Source organism: Zootermopsis nevadensis, unplaced genomic scaffold (assembly GCF_977971745.1).
Source record: "Zootermopsis nevadensis isolate Lab colony 2312 unplaced genomic scaffold, Znev_1.0 Znev_ptg000022l, whole genome shotgun sequence".
Taxonomy (NCBI): Eukaryota; Metazoa; Arthropoda; class Insecta; order Blattodea; family Termopsidae; genus Zootermopsis; species Zootermopsis nevadensis.
This window is the reverse complement of record NW_028259154.1, coordinates 14,367,860-14,389,270: the sequence shown is the minus strand read 5'-3', so window position 1 is coordinate 14,389,270 and position 21,411 is coordinate 14,367,860. Positions and strand designations below refer to the sequence as shown.

Here is a 21,411-nt window from a genome sequence, read left to right as displayed (position 1 = left end):
TATTAAGATGAGTCCTGTAAGAAGTGTGGCGATGAGGACTGGATTGTTAGCCCAGGATGTGGTATACGTGCGGTATCTATTGAAAGCGGCAATAAAATTTTGGGATACATTACGTCAGGATTATCATTGACAAGCTGAATAGCCCTAACTGCGAATATCAGTATTTCCCGGAAGAGTTTGCACTGTGCAGTGAGCTGGCGTGTTCAGAGTTTCTTTCTTTCTTTCTTTCTTTCTTTCTTTTTTTGTTTGCAAATAAAGTAATAAGATAAAGATATGTATAGTCATAGTACAAAAACGACTTACACACTAGCGATCTTAATAGACTTCTTTTTCATTCTGAATGCCGAGAATATTTTATCGTGACGTCTTCATTCTACAATATATTAAACGTTATAATAGTTTATATTTTTATTCAGTTAGTTTATTCTCTTTCTAAATGATGTTACGAATAAAACACACATGCTTCACCTTTCAATAGACTTTTCAAGACCGGAAACCACATTTTAGATGCTCGGTTTAATTAACTCACTCACTAATGAAATATAAAAGTAACTTAACTACTCAAATGTATAATTAACTAACAAAATATTTCGATAGTTTTCAGGCCAGGTTCAGGGCAGTAATGCCATGCAGTATTCAAAACTTAATATATTTATTTCATCTGAACTATTTATAAATATCATCCTCAATTATGGCAATAATAAGGCATAAAATGTGCTCATCCAGATTCCTGTTTGTCGATATTGATTATAGCAGAAACCCCGTCTGTTCCCTGATGCATAGTCGACTCTTTCCCCAACTTCCTTATCACCAAGCTTAGAAGAACTCTTATCTTCTTCAGATTCTTCTCAATTGTGAGCATACTTGGGCAGTAATTTCCCGTTTCTGACACTGGACTTGAATTATGGCTCATAGAGTATGTCCAGGCAGCCTTCTGTTTGTGAATATTGGTTGTAACAGAGGTCCCATTTGCACCCTGCTGCATACAATGTGCCCAGTCAAGTTTTGTCCGTGGATATGAGGTTTAGCATAGGCGCTCTCTGTAACTGGCTCTTCTACTCTTTCAGCTTCCTCTAACGTAATGTTGAGGGTAGGGCAGTATTTACCCTTTCTGTATTGTGGTCTTTGTTCCTTCTTCGTGCGTTGCAACTGTCTCACAATTATCAACGGATTCAAATTGTTTCTTGAGTTCAGACTTGCCTTGTCTGCTGGCATTTCTCTTGGTAATATAGGATTTGAGACCTACAATCAATAAAATCTTTTTGGGCAATCCGCCGCGTTAGCTGGTTACCGTAGTAAACCGACGTTTCGGGGACAAACTCTGTCCCCATCTAAAGGGTTCTGATGTGACTGGATCCTTGGAAGTCGCCTGTCACATCAGAACTCTGAAGATGGGGACAGAGTTTGTTCCCGAAACGTCGGTTTACTACGGCAACCAGCTAACGCGGCGGATTGCCCGAGAAGATTTTATTGATTACTCTTGGTACTTCGGTCTTCGTCGAATATCTCATTCGCGGCACCGACGATCCGCTGCAATAATAGGAGAGAGAGTGAGAGAATTTAGTTAGTACTACTTCTATTGCTCGGTCTTTCTTTAGGCAGAATTCAGATATTGGTGTAAGAAATGAATGATCGCTTTAATGAATCCCACTGTCGTACTTTAGAATTCAGTTTATCGTAGCACTTTGACGATTACATCACATGATATACGTCTGTCGAAATGTATTCGGAATAGCTACGGAGTGAATGTAAGCAAAAAGAGTAAAGTGCGTCGTGAGACTTTGTATGTTTGAATTCCTTATGATGTGCAGAAAGATTGTGCAGCTATGTGACAGTCTGTTCTGAGTTCAATTCCCGACCTGAGATGGATACGAACTGGACTTTAGATTGTAAATCCGGTTGTATGCTGTGTGGGCTGGCGACTGGAACTTGTTTTTGACAATGGTCAGAAACGAAAATAGCTAATGCGAAGTAACTGTTTTCTTTTTGAGGTCCGGTTCTCTCGCGTCGGCAAGTATCAAGGGGACTTCGGCTTCTGGCATGGTCTGGAGCAGACGTGTAGCTCGTGTGTTATAATATAGTAAAGTTTAGACTGTAAGATGGTTGCATCATTCCACACGCATGTTCCTTGAGTAATAGATATCGTGTGCCTACGACAACAACAACAAGCATCCTATAACAAACAGTGCCGAACCCACCTCAGCTAGTCGGGATACAAGTGCGTATAGAGGTGGACGGTTACAGCTACAAAACTGGTTTCGTATGCCAGTTCAATTCCATCCCGACAAAATATGTATCTCTTTTGGAGAAAGCCAGAGATTCTTTAGTTTGGGTACAAACTAGAATTCGCGGCTGCATAAAACCAAATATCGCTGTTGGCAGAACTGGATACAAGTTAAGAAACGATATTGTGGAGGGATTTCTGTCCTCACGTAACCAATTCAATCAATCATTCTTCTGCCACTCAATGTCACGGATGTTCCCATCTTGTCTGCTCGCAGAATGCGGCTATTGTCATGACGTACTTGTTCGCGAGGATGTTGACATGTTACTGATGCTCTTTTGTCAGGGATAAGAAAGTCGACATGGGTGGCGCGCAATTTTTCATACGTCGGCTTTACTAAGTGTTTCTCAGTGTGACTTCATAATTACACTGACACCTTTTATTCTCGTATTGTCTGAACCTTTCGATTTGTTTCGTGTAACAAAAAGATTGAATGTAATGTTTCTGTGTTGGATTATTCTTGCATAACTTTATTTTTGTAGAAAATTAATTGTGATATTTTTCTAAGAGGTTTTAGTACCAAAATTCTGTATACATTCAAGCAACGTACTAAACCTATATTGCTTGAATTATTATAATCAGCTACACTCTATTACATTTAATAGATCGTCATCAGTAATATGACTGCTGTGTCATGTTGGGTGTTGTAAACCTTTTACGTTTATTTTATCCCATCTATTTTTCATTATGACCACTGTGTCTTTGATCCTTGTATCATTATATTTAGATACAGTACACGTTATTACAAGTTGTTAAATTGCGTTAAGAGTTGTTTACAGGTTATAAAATACGGATGCAGTTGTTAAAATGCAAGATGAACAATATTGTCATTTGCTTGTCTTTTAGTCAGCATCTTCTGCGACACCAAGGAGAAAGTTATGCAATTTGCTTCGTCATTCTTATGCCCAAATATTTTCCTAAGCGCTTTGCTTTTAAACACTTATAATTTATGTTCTTCCTCAAAGCAAGAACTCACGTTTCATTCGTGTAAAAAAGTAATTGTTGCTGCATTACTTCACTTTTGCGACAGGTAACAAGGACTGGCCTAGAAGCTACAGTACTCAGTGAAAAGACACGTTCTACTAACCGTTCTTAAAGTTATGAAAAGATGTTTACAAGCCATTACTAAGGAACTGGTCCCATCTTCAGAACTTGCAAAATAAGGAATGCTTTTGCTGAACTTTTCCTCTTTGTAATTATAAATTATAAGAGCGTCATAATTGAAATTACTTGGGACGACCATAAAAGTTGCTGATGTATGTGCACAGTTAAGGATGTCAATGGCCAACACAGGATTTGCTGAAATGACGTTGGGAAATTTTCACCAGAAATTGCTCGTTGCTGATGGTCATATTTACGTTAAGAGATGTTTTAAGTCTACGTGAAGTGAAAGGACACTGTGATAATGAACGAGATCGTTTCTACTTCTGGATTTGTTTAACATCGTCTTGTCAACTGCATATTTTATGTAGCGTTTAATGGACAATTGTTTGTTAGTACTGTGTAAAATAATAATTCTGTTATATCTTTCAAAACACTGCAGGTGGTCTACAAGGGAGATAGTACCCACTCATTTAACGCCAGGAAAAAAAGGCGAACGAGCACGGTTAATGTGGCAAAGGCTACTTACTCTTTTACAGTAGACTGTTCTCCAGCAACATTTTTCAGCCTCCATCAAAGAAACAGAAGATAATATTTGCAAACCTCCCACAGACGAACTCATCTTTACGACTGCGTAATTGCGACTGAACTAAACACAACAATGGGAAGCAGAAAATGTTTCACGTTTTGCGTCACTGAAATTTCCGTTTCGTTGTCCATTGTTGTTACTGATTTCGCCTTTTACTCTCCACCTAAACATGAATCGTTTCCGTTTTGTAGCCTATTATTGTTATTTATACCATCGTATTTTGCAGTCTTCCTGATTTAACAAATCTTTTGTAAGTTGACAATCGCTCACGTGCTTTAGGAAGTCCCAGATTTTCTATAATCGGATTAGCGTGTTAACAAGAGCTCGCTGCCAGTTACTAACCTGAGCCGCTGGAATCCAGCAAATGCACTCATAGCCTGTTGTTTAAATATTAATTTTAACATAACCCTGAATCTATGCCTGGATTAACTCCAGAAATGTCCTGAGTTCATTTCTCGGCACAGGGTGTCCCTGAAGCTCGAAAACTAACCACGACAGTAGAACGGTGTCAATACCATAATTATTAGCATCGACGAGGAGATTACAGAAACACAAACCACAACCTCGATAACCTGTCCTTGAGTTCGATTCCCGATAGAGACGTTTTCTGTAGCTTGAAAATTAAGCACGATAGAAGAACGGTGCCAAGACGAAAGTTTTTTTGATTTTACAGGAGCGACTACCATAACGCCAAGAAATTCCTAGGTTCGAGTCCCGATGAGAATGGTTTTCGTACTTCGGTAAATGTATCACACTGTACATTCCTTCATTGTTTGCACGACACATTTACACAATTAATGCAAAATCACTGCACGTGATAAAAGACACACAGGCTTACGTTTTGCATAAAATACTTTTGGATACAACTTAACACATCTGATTGTTGATTGCCTGGGGACGGATTAACTGGGGTCTTTGTGGTTTAGACGAATATTAAATATTCATTTAGAGAAGGTAGAAGTTTTTATGAGGAGAGTAAAGTGCGTTGTGAGACTTTACATGTTTGAATTCCTTAAGATGTGTGGAAGGATTGTACAGCTACAAAACTGGTTTCGGATGCCAGTTTAATCCTGTCCCGACAAAATATATATCTTTTTTGAGAAAGCCAGAGATTCTTTAGTTTGGGTACAAACTAGAATTTGCGGGTGCATAAAACCAAATATCGCTGTTGGCAGAACTGGATACAAGTTAAGAAACGATATTGTGGAGGGATTTCTGTCCTCACGTAACCAACTCAATCAATCATTCTTCTGCCACTCAATGTCACGGATGTTCCCATCTTGTCTGCTCGCAGAATGCGGCTATTGTCATGACGTACTTGTTCGCGAGGATGTTGACATGTTACTGATGCTCTTTTGTCAGGGATACGAAAGTCGACATGGGTGGCGCGCAATTTTTCATACGTCGGCTTTACTAAGTGTTTCTCAGTGTGACTTCATAATTACACTGACACCTTTTATTCTCGTATTGTCTGAACCTTTCGATTCGTTTCGTGTAACAAAAAGATTGAATGTAATGTTTCTGTGCTGGATTGTTCTTGCACTTGTACCTGTGTGTCTTACATTCATCCCACATTGTATCCCACTATACGTCTTACAGCAATATACCGGTTGTTTGTTCTCCGCTTGTGGCTTCCTTCCGGTTGAGAGAGGCCACATTCCACTGCTGCTGTGTTAAATGATCAAATTTTATCCTCTTATTTATTTGATTGCCGTAACAGTACATGAACATAAATTTAAGAATATATTTCTCTCAGAGCGTTAATGCATTATAGAATTTCTTGAATAGAAATATAGTTTTGCCCTCCTGCCTGTCCACTCTTTCTTTTTGGGTTTTGGAAGATGCGTGCATTTGGGAACGAGAATATAAAATAAAATTTTGATTACTAATAAATTAACATCAGTTCTTAATTAAAGTTCCAGGACAATCGTGAAGGTGCTTTGGACACATCAAAACATGGGTTCCAGAGAAACATTCTTTCAATTACAGCTCTCTTTTCCTCTCTGTAATTTCCGACTCGGCGTTGTCTTTGTCGCTTTCACTTTGCACTCGAAATGATTCCTGTAGGAATAGTTGCTTGGAGTGGGAAGGAAGGTGGGAAGGCTGCGAATGCCACGTGGGACATTTGATAAACGTTTGATTATACGCATCAGCGGCAACGTTTCTAGAGCCTTCTGTTTTTTTAAGTTTATTCCAAAGTTTTTATTTTTGTCCTTTACATTTTATTTATTTTATTTATATTTATATTGATGATTAACATTTTTTAAGCTGATTAGCCGTAGCATTGTTTGAAATAAGATCAGTTGTACCGGTTGTTTAAAGGAAATTGTCTATTCATGCCAAGAAGTGATGGACATGGATATTCTGACGACGTACCAAGAGCAACAGTAAGGCAGCCAGGAGCTCATCTCAGGTCGTCTTTTGTGGCTGTCTGAAAAAAAAAGTCAGCTAATTTCAGTCACAAGTTGAGAAACAAGTTAATTGCCTGTTTTCCATTGATTTCAAGTTGTTTGGGCATCTGAAGAGTTTTATATTTATAAAGCAGTATAGTATTTAGTATTCAAGACATGCGAATAAAAGTGGTATATGAGATGATAATTGAAATATTAATATTAAATATGGGATTACTGGAACGTTATGTTACGTCCTAAATGTTATGAATGTTCCTCTGTTTTGTATTATTGTTAGAATACATATTTATTTGACAGATCTATGCGTATGTTAACAGATCATAATTTATTTTTATAGATCCATTTAACGTTTTTAATAATGTTGGTATAATAGAGTGTTGCCATTTCCATTGCGTTAAGGCGTTAAGTCAGTAGACCAGTTTTCCAAATTTTGATAATGAGCGACTGTTGCATGTAGATGAGTGTAAGACATCCAAGTAAATACGTGACGGTAGTAATAACACGGGAATGAATAAATATAAATATTCCAGTTGATAATAAAGAAATGAGATGCGAGAATGTGCGCTGCTTTAATTTGGATCAAGACAGGGGCCTGTGGCGGGATCTTGTGGACGCTTTAATTATACTTAAGTTAAAAGTAGGTGGGACATTTCTTGACTAGCTTAGTGAAAACATGAACCACGTATTATTATTATAACTTTAATAAATGAATTGAATGATTATTAAATAATTTTCTCATATTGATTATGATACGTTGTTGGAATTCGATCCATGTAACTCATTATAGTGGCTAGAGCATCGTTCTGAAAACGTTTCTTCCCCAACTGCGTTTATGGTTTTCTGAGGCCGTCACAGGGAATGTGTCGGATATGGCCATGTCTTTCTATAAGTTATAATTCAAGATAATTTATAGACGCTGTATAACCTCTAACTTTGAAGTATGGTTGAGAATTTACTAAGAAAGTATTGTTTTCTTTCTACTTGCCAAAGCAAAATTCATATCGCTTGACAGACATCGCATATAGATCACTTTTCCTCTGAGTCTGTGTCACGTCATGACGAGGCGCTTCGTGCAGTAACAATGGACTGTCGTCGTCTTGTTTGTTGTTATTGTTACACTGAGAGCTACATAACCTGGCGATGCTTAATTGCTGCACGGCTTTGTGTAAGTGCTCCTGTGATGAGGCATGAGCTACTTTGTCTCCTCTTTCTGTAGCATGATCAGTGGCTTATTATTTGATATTCTTTTTTTAAATATTAAATTGAAGGACAAGAATGACAGCAAGACAATTATAACTACAATGAAAAGGACATAGACGAGAATGAGAAGAAAGATTATCATTATAAAAATAGTAAGAAAGATGAGTATGTTACGAGAACAAGCATTAAGAGAAATAAGATTGATAAGAAACGCAGGAATGATAAGAAATTTAAGCATTGAAAGAGAGCCAAGGAAGCCAGAGACGAAGATAAGAATGGTAAAAAAGCAAAAGTTACAATAAAGACATAGGCAAGAATGAGAAGGGAGAGAATGATGACAGGAGAGAAGAAAGCAAGGAATTAAGGAGAAAGGGAAGTAGGGATGAAATATTTCAAATCAGATTTAATAATATTTACGTAATATTGGAAAAGATAGTACCAAACGAAGAGGTTCTAAGGCATTTCTGTAAAATGTTTATAATCACTGTGCCGCAGATTTGTATCAATTATTGTGTTGCTGCCTGAGATTATTAAGAGGTTTAAGAGATTAACACTGAAATCAAAGCGGAGTTGTTATGAGACTACACATTTTTCTCGCACCTGCCGCCAAGCGCACTGACTTCGACACTTTAGTGGGTCGTGCCGTCGTCTGCCACAGCGTAATTACAATAATACGGCCTGTCATGGCGGCACAGTTGAAGCCAAGAGAGGTTGTCGTAAAACAGAGTGAAGAACTCGCAAGTTTGTAGGTCTGTGTACGTGCACCATAGTCTCTGTGATTATTCAATTCATAAGGGTCCTGCAAAAATAAATGGTCTGTTAACCCAAATATATAACGGACTAATAATTCGGCAGTCAAGAATGGCGGGAAAAATCCTACTTAAAGACGTTTTTATTGAAAAACAGAACAAAGAAGCATATGAAATTGAGTAATATTGTGTAGTAATATTATATAACAACATTTATTGAATTGATAGAAGAACGGTAAAAATACGTGGCAGCAAACCAAAGTGGCTAGCGAATATCTGCCTCTTCCTACCAATCAAGAAATCGACCACGTGCTTGGCATTTTGCAAATGAAGGCGTCATGATTTGTCCCCTGTGGGCTTCAGTCCAAAATTAAACACACACGTGGGGTTTAGTTAACATAAAGAATGGCGCTGGTAACCAAGCAAAATACGGCATTCACAGTAAGTGCAGAAGTATAAATCATTGGTTGTGGAAATTCCAACAAGCATAGCGCACATTCTTAATGGTTGTGATAAACTGTGATTGGTGTGACTACATAGTTTTGCCACTAACATTTGCATACAAGCTTTGGAAACTTTCTTGTAAACAGCAAAGCGAAGCGCATGGGTGGGACAACGTGCATTCGGTGAAATCTTATCATTTGTATAAATGTTAGTAACACGCTAACGTTTCTGAAATAGTGTTTTACTTCTGGCTGCTGTTCATTAACGGTAATGGGAAATTCTCTCTCGACTTCAATTCTAAAGACGGACGAACCTGCCTCTTGTGTTTGAAGGCACTAGAAAAATTTGATGACCACACCTGGAAAAATTTCGTTCTGGTTTCTTTCTTTCATTCCTTTTTTTACGTCTTTTTCGTTCTCCTTTTCTTTACTTTCTTTCTCCTTGTTTCATTTATTTTTATTTGTTACTGTTTTATATTTCTATTTATTTATTGCTTATTTCCTTCTTTTGTATCCTAACATTTTTCTTTATTTCTTCGTATTCCTTTATTATATCTTTCTTTCCTCTATTTTTATTTCCTCCTTTATACACTTTCTTCTCATGTATGCTTTCTTTTCTTTCTTATTTAAATGGGCCTTTATTTTAATAAAGACAATAGGACCTATAGGCTATACAAATCATTATGAGCTATTGTGGGGTGTTGACACAGAAGGTTTTGCATGATCTACTCGAATATTTATTAAAACTATTCTTTTGTAGATGAATATTTATAAAAAAATACTCGAAGAAACTTCTAGTACATAACGGGAATAATTATTTGTTGTGGGCCGTTTTGTGACAGGCCGTCTTTTTCTTAATCATTTTTATGCAATAGTTAAAGATGCAAATTTTCATTATTGATATAAAACCGTAATCATATTCACGAACATCGGTTTGAAGCTCATGTTTCCTTGTTGCCCGCACTGTCACCACAATAGATTGCTGTAGCAGCCTGACAGTCGACATTCCGAACAATTAACACCACAGCGCCTCTCATTCCTCCCACAGCGAACTGACTGCCTCCAGGCAGGTAACTGGAGCACAACACCACAGCACACGCAGTTTGGATAGGCACCCAGAACCACTGTTTTCAGTTGCTCATTGCCCTCTCTGTACGTTCCTCACGAATGCAGAAATACTGGATATACATTCATGCATATAAATATTTTTACTCTTCTGAATTACCAGTTATATTACCGAATAACTGAATTAAACAGAAGCGATCTTGAGAAACTGACAGTAACTTAGCCGACAAAGAAATCTACTGTATTTCATGGAATCCGATTTCTCGTTATTAAATTGTATTTAGAAGCAACATCAAGTGAAATGAATTAGAGTCTAATAACGGTGTACTGAAAGTTTAAATTCTATAAAATATGCTATTCTGACCACCTGAGTAAGTACCAGCTGCACAAGAAAACTGTAGTATACTGTCAGTCGGTTAGTTCAATAAATCCAGGAAAGCTGACTTAACTATACATTTTCTTATCCAAAGGAAAGTCAAGTTAAGATTTCAGGTTGTCACGCCATGTAGTCTGGTAGAAGTTTACCTACATTTCAGAGGTGCTTACTGCCCCCATCATCAGAGTGAAATTTATTACCACACGAAACACCGTTAGAATCTCACAGCAAATACTCGCTCAGAAAACTGAAGTTACGCAGAGTATAAATAAGACTGTGAGGTATAAGCTGAAATTAGTGAATAATGAATTGGAAAGGATATGGAAGGAAACTATCGGAGTATAATTTAAGGTAGTCAGAACATTTGCCAGAGGGACTGAGGACACCCACAAAAACTCTGTCAAAGTATGCAATCTTTTGGCATAGATTTGAACGTGGGTTATTGAGAAGTTGGAATGCTAACCACTCGACTGCAAATTGCGTTATACTCTTCCATTAGGGTAATAAACCAAGTGTCACGCCTACATGAAAGAACGGATACATCTGAGACAAGGAAAGAAAGAAACCGCAGGTTGAATAACCATAATTCGGCAAAGATACGAAAGAGATCCCTTCCGGGTACAAATCTATCTAAATCGGACTGAGGAACCCGCGAATCTAGCCCATATCGAAAACATGTTTAAATTGCATCTGAAATTCCGATGGCTCAAGCATATATTTATTATTCCTTGAGGCGGGCGGTCAGTCACCTGTCCACAGTTCAGGATCTTGATATCTGTAATTAATACGTTCTTTGTTTCACTGGGAGAGCATTGCTCTATCTGAGGAGGAGGTTACCTTGTTTGAATCTGCCCCGTAATCATATTACTTGGCAACCTGCAATGGCAGTGTTTGCGCTGTGGCTACCGTAGAAAGCAAAGAATGATAGACTATTATCATATTCAAATTTTCGGTACGTTCTTTGTGTTCCACTTTTATAACAGGTATTATTCATATTCAGCCGCTAGAGTTATAATTAAACACCCTGTTTATTGCTGATCATAATAATTAAACAAAAAAGAGTGGCTTACCATAGTCAACGCTTTGAAGCTAAAGTGGTTTATGTCCTTTCAAGAATTTTGAACCTATACGTATACAATCGAGATAATGTTATGTTTATTGAACTTGACAGTATGACAGACTCATCTACCTTCAGCTGGAGTAGTACCTGGTTCATACACCGGTAAGATCACAGGATACTCTCATATTGTATAAATTCGAGGTGTTACTTAACATCCGAACAGGGTGTTAATCGAATGATTAGATAGGAGTGGGCAGAAACGTGTCATGGAATATTCCATGGAGAATATGTCGATATTCGCCTGGAGGGAATTGGGAAAGACACACGAGAGCTCAATCAGAAATGCACATTAATATAATTCTTCTATCCGAATAGCTTTTTTTGGCAAGTGGCTCCTTAAATTAGGTTCTTATGAAAAGAAATGTATAAATTCGTATGCATTTCTTGTTAATATCGTTACGCCCTAACAATGTCAAAATAAAATCACAGTTCATGAAGGTTTTTATTATGCAATACATTCGTTTATTAATCTTTGTTACGTCAAATATAGTCTTCATAATTTTATTTTACACTGAGAGGGAACATATAGGTATGTTAAAATTTTATAAACAAGTGTTGAAGTAAATATTTGCAATTAAATATGCGATTAATAATACTGACCTCATAACTTGACAATTTCTTCATATTCATAGAATTATGAACGTAGTTTAATGAAGGCATTTATAATTGGCTGGATATGTAGCTTGGTTGCAGAAACACTTTCTTCCTTTCTTTTAGACTTCCTTTAAAATAAGAACCAGAATAAGAACACAATTATACAGGCATAAATAAAGAACGTAGGACAAGAATGAAGGGGCGTGGAAGATCAAAAAAGAAGGAAGAAGGGATGGGGAAAGAAGGAACGGAGAAAAGAGGAAACGAATTAGATCATATTGTAATATGTTTTACAGATTGGCTAGGTTATGTTGCGACTAGTTCACTTTGTGATCCTGTACTGGAGTCCGTTGTAGGGGCGGTGGTATTTCGATTTATCTGAATCTGATTTCTGCATTCGCCCACCAGGCAGGAATGAAAGGAATTATGGCAGATCTCTTCAGGTAAGGCGGTGTCAGGGATAAATTTGGTTTGACCCCGAAATTCCTGTGACAAGTCGTTACAGTCATATGCACTGACAGGTTTGTGGGAGCCTGTCAAGTCCATTTGACCCACTCTGGAAGTATAGACGGCTACCCAGGGTCTCTTCAACATGTCATCTCCACGCATTACGGTAATAACACACGCAAGGTGTGTTGATCACCTCATTATTGTGTCTGAGTAATTTATTTTTTACAAACTAAAATGATTGCTGTCATAACAACAATAACAGACTTATATGCAACTGTAAGTGCTTTGATAATACGACCACTGGAGTATTAATTTCTGGGCACACCCTTATCCAGGGATGAACAAACTATAGTTACAAAACATGATTCAGCAAAAGTTTCGTTGTTTGGAGTTGTTCGAACATTCTTTAATCGTGGATAGAGCTTATGTTTATTATTATAGAGTTATTTAAAGACGCCTTTTAAGTGTATAGGTTATATGAAATGTTGACTGAGATATGAGTAACGAAAAAAATAAGGAATATGGCAGCCTTGAATGATTTTAAGGTACTATTCCAGAAATTGTTTGCATTGTCTGAAAAACGAATCGTGAGAAATTTACAAAGAGTAGTGACCGACGCTATAATCCAATCAGGACCCACCGAATACGAATCAGGAATTCTAAGTACTTAAGAATGTGTCAATATAACCGTTTCAATAGCTCATTTTTTACCGCGTTTAAAATAGAGCGTATTTATTGTTTGCTTAACGAAGCGTTCTCAGGTGCGTTCAGATTTATTATAACCGATTCTTACATTACTTGTGGCTTTTCATCTGGTTTAGAAGACAATCAAATACTCATGGACGACGTGTAGGTAAGGATGTGAAAGGAAGTGGTCATGGACATTGTCTAGGTAACATCTATTAATCGCATTGACTAATAAAACAACTACAAAACATTTCAGGTTCGTCGGTAAACCTAACAAGATTGTAACCGGTCACTCCCTAAGCACAAATCTGCTTCGTTACAAACACAAACCAACATGCTCGATGTAACCCGTATATCACTTAGTGGGAAATAACAAGAAGATTGTAAATGAATTGGAAGGAAACATTACTTACATTGTACTTTGTGTAAAAAATTACCGGTTTATTAAATTGTTAACAGTTACCTGTTAATACACCCGAAGGTTCAACGCCACCAATACCAAAGTCCACCGTTGGACATGTTACAAAACTAGTTCCACTCGTCTCCCATGATCACAACCTACATCCATCAGGTAAATCTTCATATCTTCCTTTCATCTATTCCTCACCAGTTGAAAGCTTCCTTGGACGTTTCTTCACCGAAAGATGTGAGAAATTTTTCTTTCACGAAAATGTTGAAATCTCGTTGTGTCCCACCCAGCCACTGTGTACCGACGGATTTACTCAAAAACCTAAGATTTAAAACCAGAGTCTTGTGTAACGTCTGGTTATAATCTGCTTTGTTCACCCCTACTTATATTCTTTCCTGACCTTGCTTTCGCTACAAACTGCATAGCGTAGGCCTTGCCGATTACTTGTTTGCTTGATACGTGCCAGGGAAATAGTATCGCTTGTTTCATGTGAGCTATTAATACCCATTTCTAAAGATGAGAAGCGATTTAATAAAATGTTTCTTCTTGTAACAGAGCCCTGTATTTTCTCGTTCGTTTGCCGCAAGCATAAGTAAGGATATCTAATAAATATCGCACGCGAATCAGTGTAATGTAAAAATATGTTTTCATTAATATTAATGCTGAGAAAACAGGATCTGATGGCGGTGCCTATGTTGAAATGCGTTGCCTACTTGATTAGCATATGTAAAAAACGACACTCACATTCTCCTTATTGATACTTCTCTACCGGAGACAAGAATTGAAAGCATTTGTTGCTAAGGAGGAGTTAAGTTGTACTCAGCCCTAACTTGTATTCCCTGAGTGTCTCACGCGAACTATTCTCTTTTATACAATCTAAACGTTCTTTACAGTGTTGGTAGTAGTCCACCACTGGTCGTTAAAAAGCCAGTTTAATCCTGTCCATAAACACAAACCCTTCTTCTTTAAGATAAATGTTAACTTCACCTACTCTCGTCTTATGTCCAGATCTCCAAAGTTTTATCTCTCCTTCAGGTTTTTCGACTAAAATATTTCTTGTTATCTCCACGCGTGCAAATGTTCCGCCAATGTCATCGTCCTTAATTTAGTTACTCTAATAAGCTTGTTTAGTGAAGATAGAAATTTATGAGTCCGTTATTTTCTAACTTTATTATCCTCCTGTTAACTTCATTCTCAGTTAAGTCTTTTATTCACATGAAATACTGGCAATCTTAAGTTCGTTAGAAACAAGGACCTTTTATTTTCTTCGACAGTTTAGACGAAGGGGACAATAATGATCACGAAATATGAAGATATGAAGGTGACACAGTTTTCAAAATATTTTTAAGATATTCGTTCTTTTTCAGCTTTATCATCTTCTTTCTGTACTTTCTTCTATTCTTCACTAAGCAGTATTAATGTGGAACTGAAACGCCTGGGTGCTATAATCACATGTATTGACCCTTGCAGTTTTGTATTCAGGACCTGAACATCCTCATTCTCTGTTCCTTTCTCACGGTAAGAGTCCTGAAGTATTTAAAGCAGCAATCAATTACCCCGGTGGCCGAGTCTTCTTTCGTGGTATGCAGATATGATGTAGCTCTGTTCTGCAAAGAAAGAAGTTACATTATCTGTTCACGCTACTGAACTTACCAAGCTTGGAATTGTTGAAACACGACATGAAAGAATGCAGTATCCTGTTTCTAGAGCGTTTTATTTATTTATTTTTTCTCTTGCCCGTCTTCCATACTTGCAGTGAAAAGTAGTCACTTTCTGTAAGTGACGTAAAAGAAGTGGATGTTGCTTAATATAAAAAGTGGCCACTTCATCTCATCCCCTTGTGTGAATAAGGTGTGGTGCCAAAATTCGGAAAGTTTATAATATTGCAGAAAGTAAAGTAGTTTAGATAAATGCGAATGAGATGGAGAACTAAAACTATAACAAATTGTAGTCGGAAAACCTTAGGGAAAAGACAATTTAGAAAAAACTCGGTGTGGATGGAAATGTAATATTAAGACATCTGAAAGAAAAAAGTGTGTGATGATATGAATTTTATCATCTGGTTCAGGGAAGGACCAGGAATGAATCTTTAGGTTCCATGAAATGAACTTGTTCACCAGCTTCTCGAAAAGGACACTACTGCATGTCGTAAAGTTAAGAACTATTTGTTTACGTAACTCCAATATTTTTATCAATAATAACTTATAATTGTGTATGCTTTGATCGGGCATGCACACAAAAACCTGTGACAGTGTTATGTAGTTTATAGTTTAGACTAGAGGCGGCGAATCAGTTTTTCATCTATGCAGTACCCATTACGCTTCAACGAAAGAACAATAGAGAAGGGATTCAAGCTCCCGGCTATTTCTTGATCCCAGGACACAGAACGAGTTACGCTGGCTACACTAAAATATTCACCGTTGAGTGAAATATATCACATGAAAACTGTAAAATATTTTATGCTTGAATACGATATAGTCTCTTACATTTTAGCTTCTCTCTCTGTGAGCAATCTGGAACATTGTCGCCCTGTGTCAGCAGAATATAATTACATTTGGAACATTAGGTAACCATAATATGAAGTTCGAATAATGGCGAAGTACGGGGCGAACGACCTGGATGTGATTACAGAACTATTATTAATTCTGCTTGCCTTTTAATAAGGCCTGTTATGTTTTATTAAAGGTCATGCATCATTCTGTCTGTGTTTCACGTGTGTTTCAAACTTACGTTTTGCAGGGCTACAATATATATTCATTTTTTCTCCTTGGGTGTTGTAAGCCTCCAACCCATATTTCTTAATATTTTTTTTTAGTCTTTCAAAACACAAATTCTGTTCACGCAACAGATGACATTATTCGTTGAAATACAAGTATATTTATGCTGGGAAAATAATTTTTTGAACCGGTCTTCCTCGTTCTCATATTTAATATTAGAATATCGTGGAAAGCAAGTTACCTTCGCCATGAAAATAATCTGCCTCAAACTTCGCGTTCGTTTGGTTACAATGCAGAAGCTTATGTTTCTCATGCAGCAAATATTGTGGTCATCTTTCGGTATGGGACAATGAAACGTATGGTGGGTTCACACAGGTCATCTTCATCCTCCTGTAGATCCACTGGGCCATATTTATGACCATGTATCCTAAAACATGTCTTTCTATGAAATAAAATATACGCACTCTTACTATAATGGAAATGATTTGTAGTTTGAGATGTGAAATATTTTTACGGCCGAAATAAATTAAACCGGAACTATGGAACTGGATATGTGTGTTATCACAGAAGTTTTCGCGGTCTTTTAAAATGTCTGTAAAGAGAGTGTACTCCGGAAGGATAATATTAAAGTATAACTTAAAGTAATAGGATAGGTTGTGGACTGGATTCATCTGCATCTGAATAGCGTCCAATAGGGATTGTTGTGTGAATCGTACGTATACGGGTTTCATAAAAACAGTGGGGAATTTCTTGGCTCATCTTGAATTAAGTGTGTGACTATCAGTTTCTCAAGGTGGAGTTTGTGTATGAGGGCAATCGGTCTTCGAAAATATTCAACTTTTAAAGTAGGCATTTGTGATCAATGTAGAACTACATACTGTTATCGCAGTATATTTAGGCCTATTTTGTCTTTCGGCTTGATGTCGATGGATAATGAAACATTGGAATCAGATATTTGAAATTTTTCACAGAGATAATTACAAATATATTCAACATGATCATGTGAGAAAAATTACAAACCTGGAGAAGAGAAACCTGATGTTATATTTAAACGGAAATGCGCTTTGAATCTATACAAATGGAAATCAAACCTCACAAAGTAATTGTTCACGACATTATGGATCTTCGCTTTCGCCATAGAGATTTATGTATTAAAGTAAAGTAACAGTCATTATTATTAGGACTACTGGTTTTTATTGCGGAATGGACTTAATAACCTCGATTAATGGTATCCTGCGTCCGGTGTTAATAGCCCACCCCCACCATTCATATTCATTAATCATCAGAGAATCACAATTTATCTTGCAGTGCTTTAATACCAGTGGGATCATTTGTTAATTGAATACAATGAAACAGCGACTTTTGACGATGAGGCGTGGACCAGAAGTAATTATCATCCTGAAGGTTAGATTAATGTTCTAGATCAATTTCATGTCTTGGTATAATAATCTGCGTGTGGATTTCAGTGCAACATTCCCGTGCTGAAAGTAAAACAGTGATAGGGCGTTCATCCATCTACATATTATAATTAAAATAAATCCTATGATGCGTGTGACTGTTAAGTATGGGCCAAGTTTCAGTTTAGTACATGTAGAAATACAGTTAGGCGTTTTGAGCAACAGAAATTGACACTAGTTCTGGATCTTGGGACGGTAAGAGTTTCTACAGGACACATAAATTGAAATTCCATAGTTTTAAAAATTTACAATAATAAATTAGTAGGAGAACAGATCGCACGGGATAGGGGTTGAACTAAAATAGCAGATGACTATACTCTTTTGTATGTAAATGAGTATTCTAATGGTGAGTTACAGGCCTTCTTCGTAAACACAGGAAACATAGCAGCTAATAAGAGGGTAGGTTTTGTTGGTGACTGAATGTTGTATACAGGTTGATAGAAAGGGTAGCTCATGTAATGTTTTGAGTGCGCATGCTTCAGCTGAAGTCAAAATTGATAATACAAAGGACGACTTTTATGAGAAACTACAGCGTGTATCTGAGCAGTTCCCTGTGTGGCACACCACAGCAGAGAGAGAGGATTTTTAAAACCGACAACTGGGACTGAGAGTTTTCATGAAAATAGCAAGAACAACAACAGTATCAATATTATAATAATAATAATAATAATAATAACAATAGTGAGGTTACGGTAGTGCACGTATTCACGTTATAAAGCGTAAGTGTCAAAAGCAAAATTTCTCAACATAGCGAAATTTATTAAATGCACTTCGGTGTCTCCTGATGGAAAGGCAATCAGATTGATAAAGTCTTGACGGTAGACCTAGAAGATAAAGGTGTATTATCAAAGTGATACATTCTTGGACGTTTTCGATCATCTGTTGGTTAAGAAAAACACGACGTTTCGGAATCTGACAGTGTTTCTGTCATCATGTAAAAGCAAAAACTAGTCGTAGTGTACTTTATAAATCGCTAAGTATTGATCAAATTCTGGTAGAATTGATACATTGGATCGACGAATGTGTGGATTTATCCAAAGCAGTGCAATAGCTCAGGCCGTTAGTCTCCGAATCCTCACCGCGGAGGCCTGGGTTTGCACCCAGAGTAGCTCATGTGTGATTTGCGATAGCCAAAGTATCGTTGGGACAAGCTGTCTCCGAGACCTTCTGGTTTTCCCTGTCAGTATCATTTCGTCCCTTCTCCATGTTCGGAGGATTGACAGTATTCCCCCTCAACAGCCCCAGTTTCAGAGAGACGCAGTCTTGCCCCATTACGACAGTAAAGAAAAGAGTTTATCCATAAATTTACTCTCTTCGCAGTGTGAACCGGACTGAACGTCTGACTAATGTCTCAGGTTCCCCCAATTTGCAACACGGAATCTGCCGTCGTCATACACACAGTCGTCGTGCGGAACGAATGGAGCCCTTGGTCGTTAGCTCGAAGTTCCTCCGCGATAATAATGGTCTCATTATTAATTGATGTTCGGAGCTGAGAAGAATTCTTATCGTGTAAATCACGGCATCTTAACTTTAATTTCTGCAAATGTACATTACTTACTGTTACTATTTACAGTATACCAAGAATTACGTACACAGTCTCATTCTTTATTTTTCCCATTTCCCTGTTTTTGGTTATTTTATTTATTTATCCTTTCTTTCTTTCTTTCTGTATAACTTTCCCTATTTTAGTCCTCTCTTAATTTTCTTTGTTTCTCCATTTCTTTTGTTTATTCTACTGCCTGTATTTCATTGTTGCTTTGTTCACTCTTTCTTTCTACCTTCCTTCGTTCTTACTTTGTGCGCGTTTGTCTGTCAAACACCACAATCCCACAGTTTTTCTTACTGTGTCCAGGAGAGTTTCGGTATCCGGTTTCAAACCCGCTACACTGGTCAGGTTGTGTTTGAATAGGGCGAGAAAGGCCACAAAGTATGCCTTTCACGTTGTCGGTTTGAGAGATGAGTAAAATGACACAAAGAAATCTTAATATTCTGTTGCGTGGGCTCCTGCAGCAGGTGACGATCGCCTGATTTGCATGTGTGGGACATCAGAGTCCTCCCACAGCACAGGCTTGTCCGAAATTATCCTCTAGCAACCGGAATAATATGCTGCTTACTGCACGTTTATTATTAAACAAGGAAGAGAAAACGTGTTACTACGAGCGCCTCTCGCGTCAGCCTGATGTCATGACGTGTATTGTACGCCCCATTGGCTGCCTCTGTGGGCCTGTATGATAGTCCGTTATCTTACTCCTGTGGCTGATTTGTTGGCATGGTGTTGAGCGCAAGAATAGGTTTACGTATATCCCAACAACCGCAATGGGCTGTGTGGCTAGAAACGGAACTGCTCAATCACCAGAACGTGTTGCTAACCGAGAACGCTATTCTACGTAAGTACTAGCCTTTCTCGGGATATAATATGCTTTTGCCTCTTAATACTGTGCCCATCTCCATGTAGGAGCGTTTTCTGTTTCTACATACTAGAATATCAGTTTACAATACTTAGGGTATTTAATCTTGTCTACGTAAACAGGATAGCACCGAGAGCAGAACCATTGAACGTTGTAGTTGGAAACCAACAGCTGGAGAATGTGGAGCATTTCAAGTACTTGGGAAGTTTAATCACGACGGATGCTCTATGCACCAAGGAAGTAAAAGCAAGGATAGCCATAGCCAAGGCAGCTTTCGTCAAGAAAAGGATACTTCTCATTAGCAAGTTGGGCTTGGAGATGAAGAAGAAACTAGTGAAGTGTTACGTAGGGAGTGTCGCGCTGTATGGAGCAGAGACTTGGACACTCAGGAAGAAGGAACAGAAATACCTGGAGAGTTTCGAAATGTGGTGTTGGAGAAGAATAGAGAAGATCAAGTGGACGGATCGAGTGACCAACGAAGAAGTATTGAGGAGAGTCAACGAGCAAAGAAACATTCTGCAGGCGATTACACGAAGGAAAGCTAACTGGCTGGGACATATTATGAGAAGGAATGGGTTACTGAGTGATATCATCGAAGGCCAGGTTGAAGGAAAGCGAGGACTGGGAAGAAGACGGATACAGCCTACTGACGATCTGAAACAAGGAAAGAAGATGAAGTTTCAGGAATTAAAACGAGAAGCTGAGAATAGGGAAAACTGGAGAGCTCTTTTTAGGCAGAGCAATGGGCCTGTCGTAAGACAGAACACTGAATAATAATAACGTAAACAGATATCGATGCTTAAAAGTACTTTTTACTGTCATAATTTACTTTTACTTGTCAGTTTGAACGTGTGTGAATTACAAGATTTAGTCTTCCGAAGGTACTGGTATTTTGGGAGGAATAAATCCCCGTTAGTCTGTATCCAGGCAAGGGGGTCTGATGAGGCATATTTAGACTCGCGTTTTTGTTTTCCGCTGCTTAAGGCATCACGTAATGGCTACCAAGATTAGCAGCGTGTGAAGCTTGTAAAGTTCCCTCGACCACGATTCCACTTACAGCTGTTTAAGAGTGGGATAGCAGGTTTCTGCTTCTGAAAGGACGATGGCCTGGTAACCAGGCAACAAAATAATACTTTCAGTAATTCTGCACTCACACCTGCGTCACTGAAAGTAAACTAAAAATCTGATAGCACAACCCTGAAGTTAAAATGCCAATAAACTCCTCCGTTCTACTAATTCCATTAACCTCCTATGATCTTTCCAGGTTTAGAGAAGTCTCAAATGATACTTTCCAGGTTTACCTTAAAAAATTCTGTAGGTATGTCTTGTCTTCTCTTCGTAGCAAAATGCC

The 21,411-nt window shown here is 37.8% G+C and overlaps 1 protein-coding gene and 1 long non-coding RNA gene across 2 annotated transcripts in view; one reads left to right on the top strand and one right to left on the bottom strand.

Moving 5' to 3' along the window:
- Positions 1–21,411, top strand: part of LOC110839745 (uncharacterized) — a 276,902-nt gene that overhangs the window by 67,888 nt on the left and 187,603 nt on the right. The gene's annotated exons all lie outside the window — the stretch shown is intronic.
- LOC110839740 (uncharacterized) lies at positions 6,237–13,812 on the bottom strand. The gene is made up of 3 exons (XR_002546609.2): positions 13,533–13,812; positions 11,939–12,060; positions 6,237–6,405 (listed from the first exon to the last, which is right to left on the bottom strand). It is a non-coding gene; the product is annotated as an uncharacterized LOC110839740 (long non-coding RNA).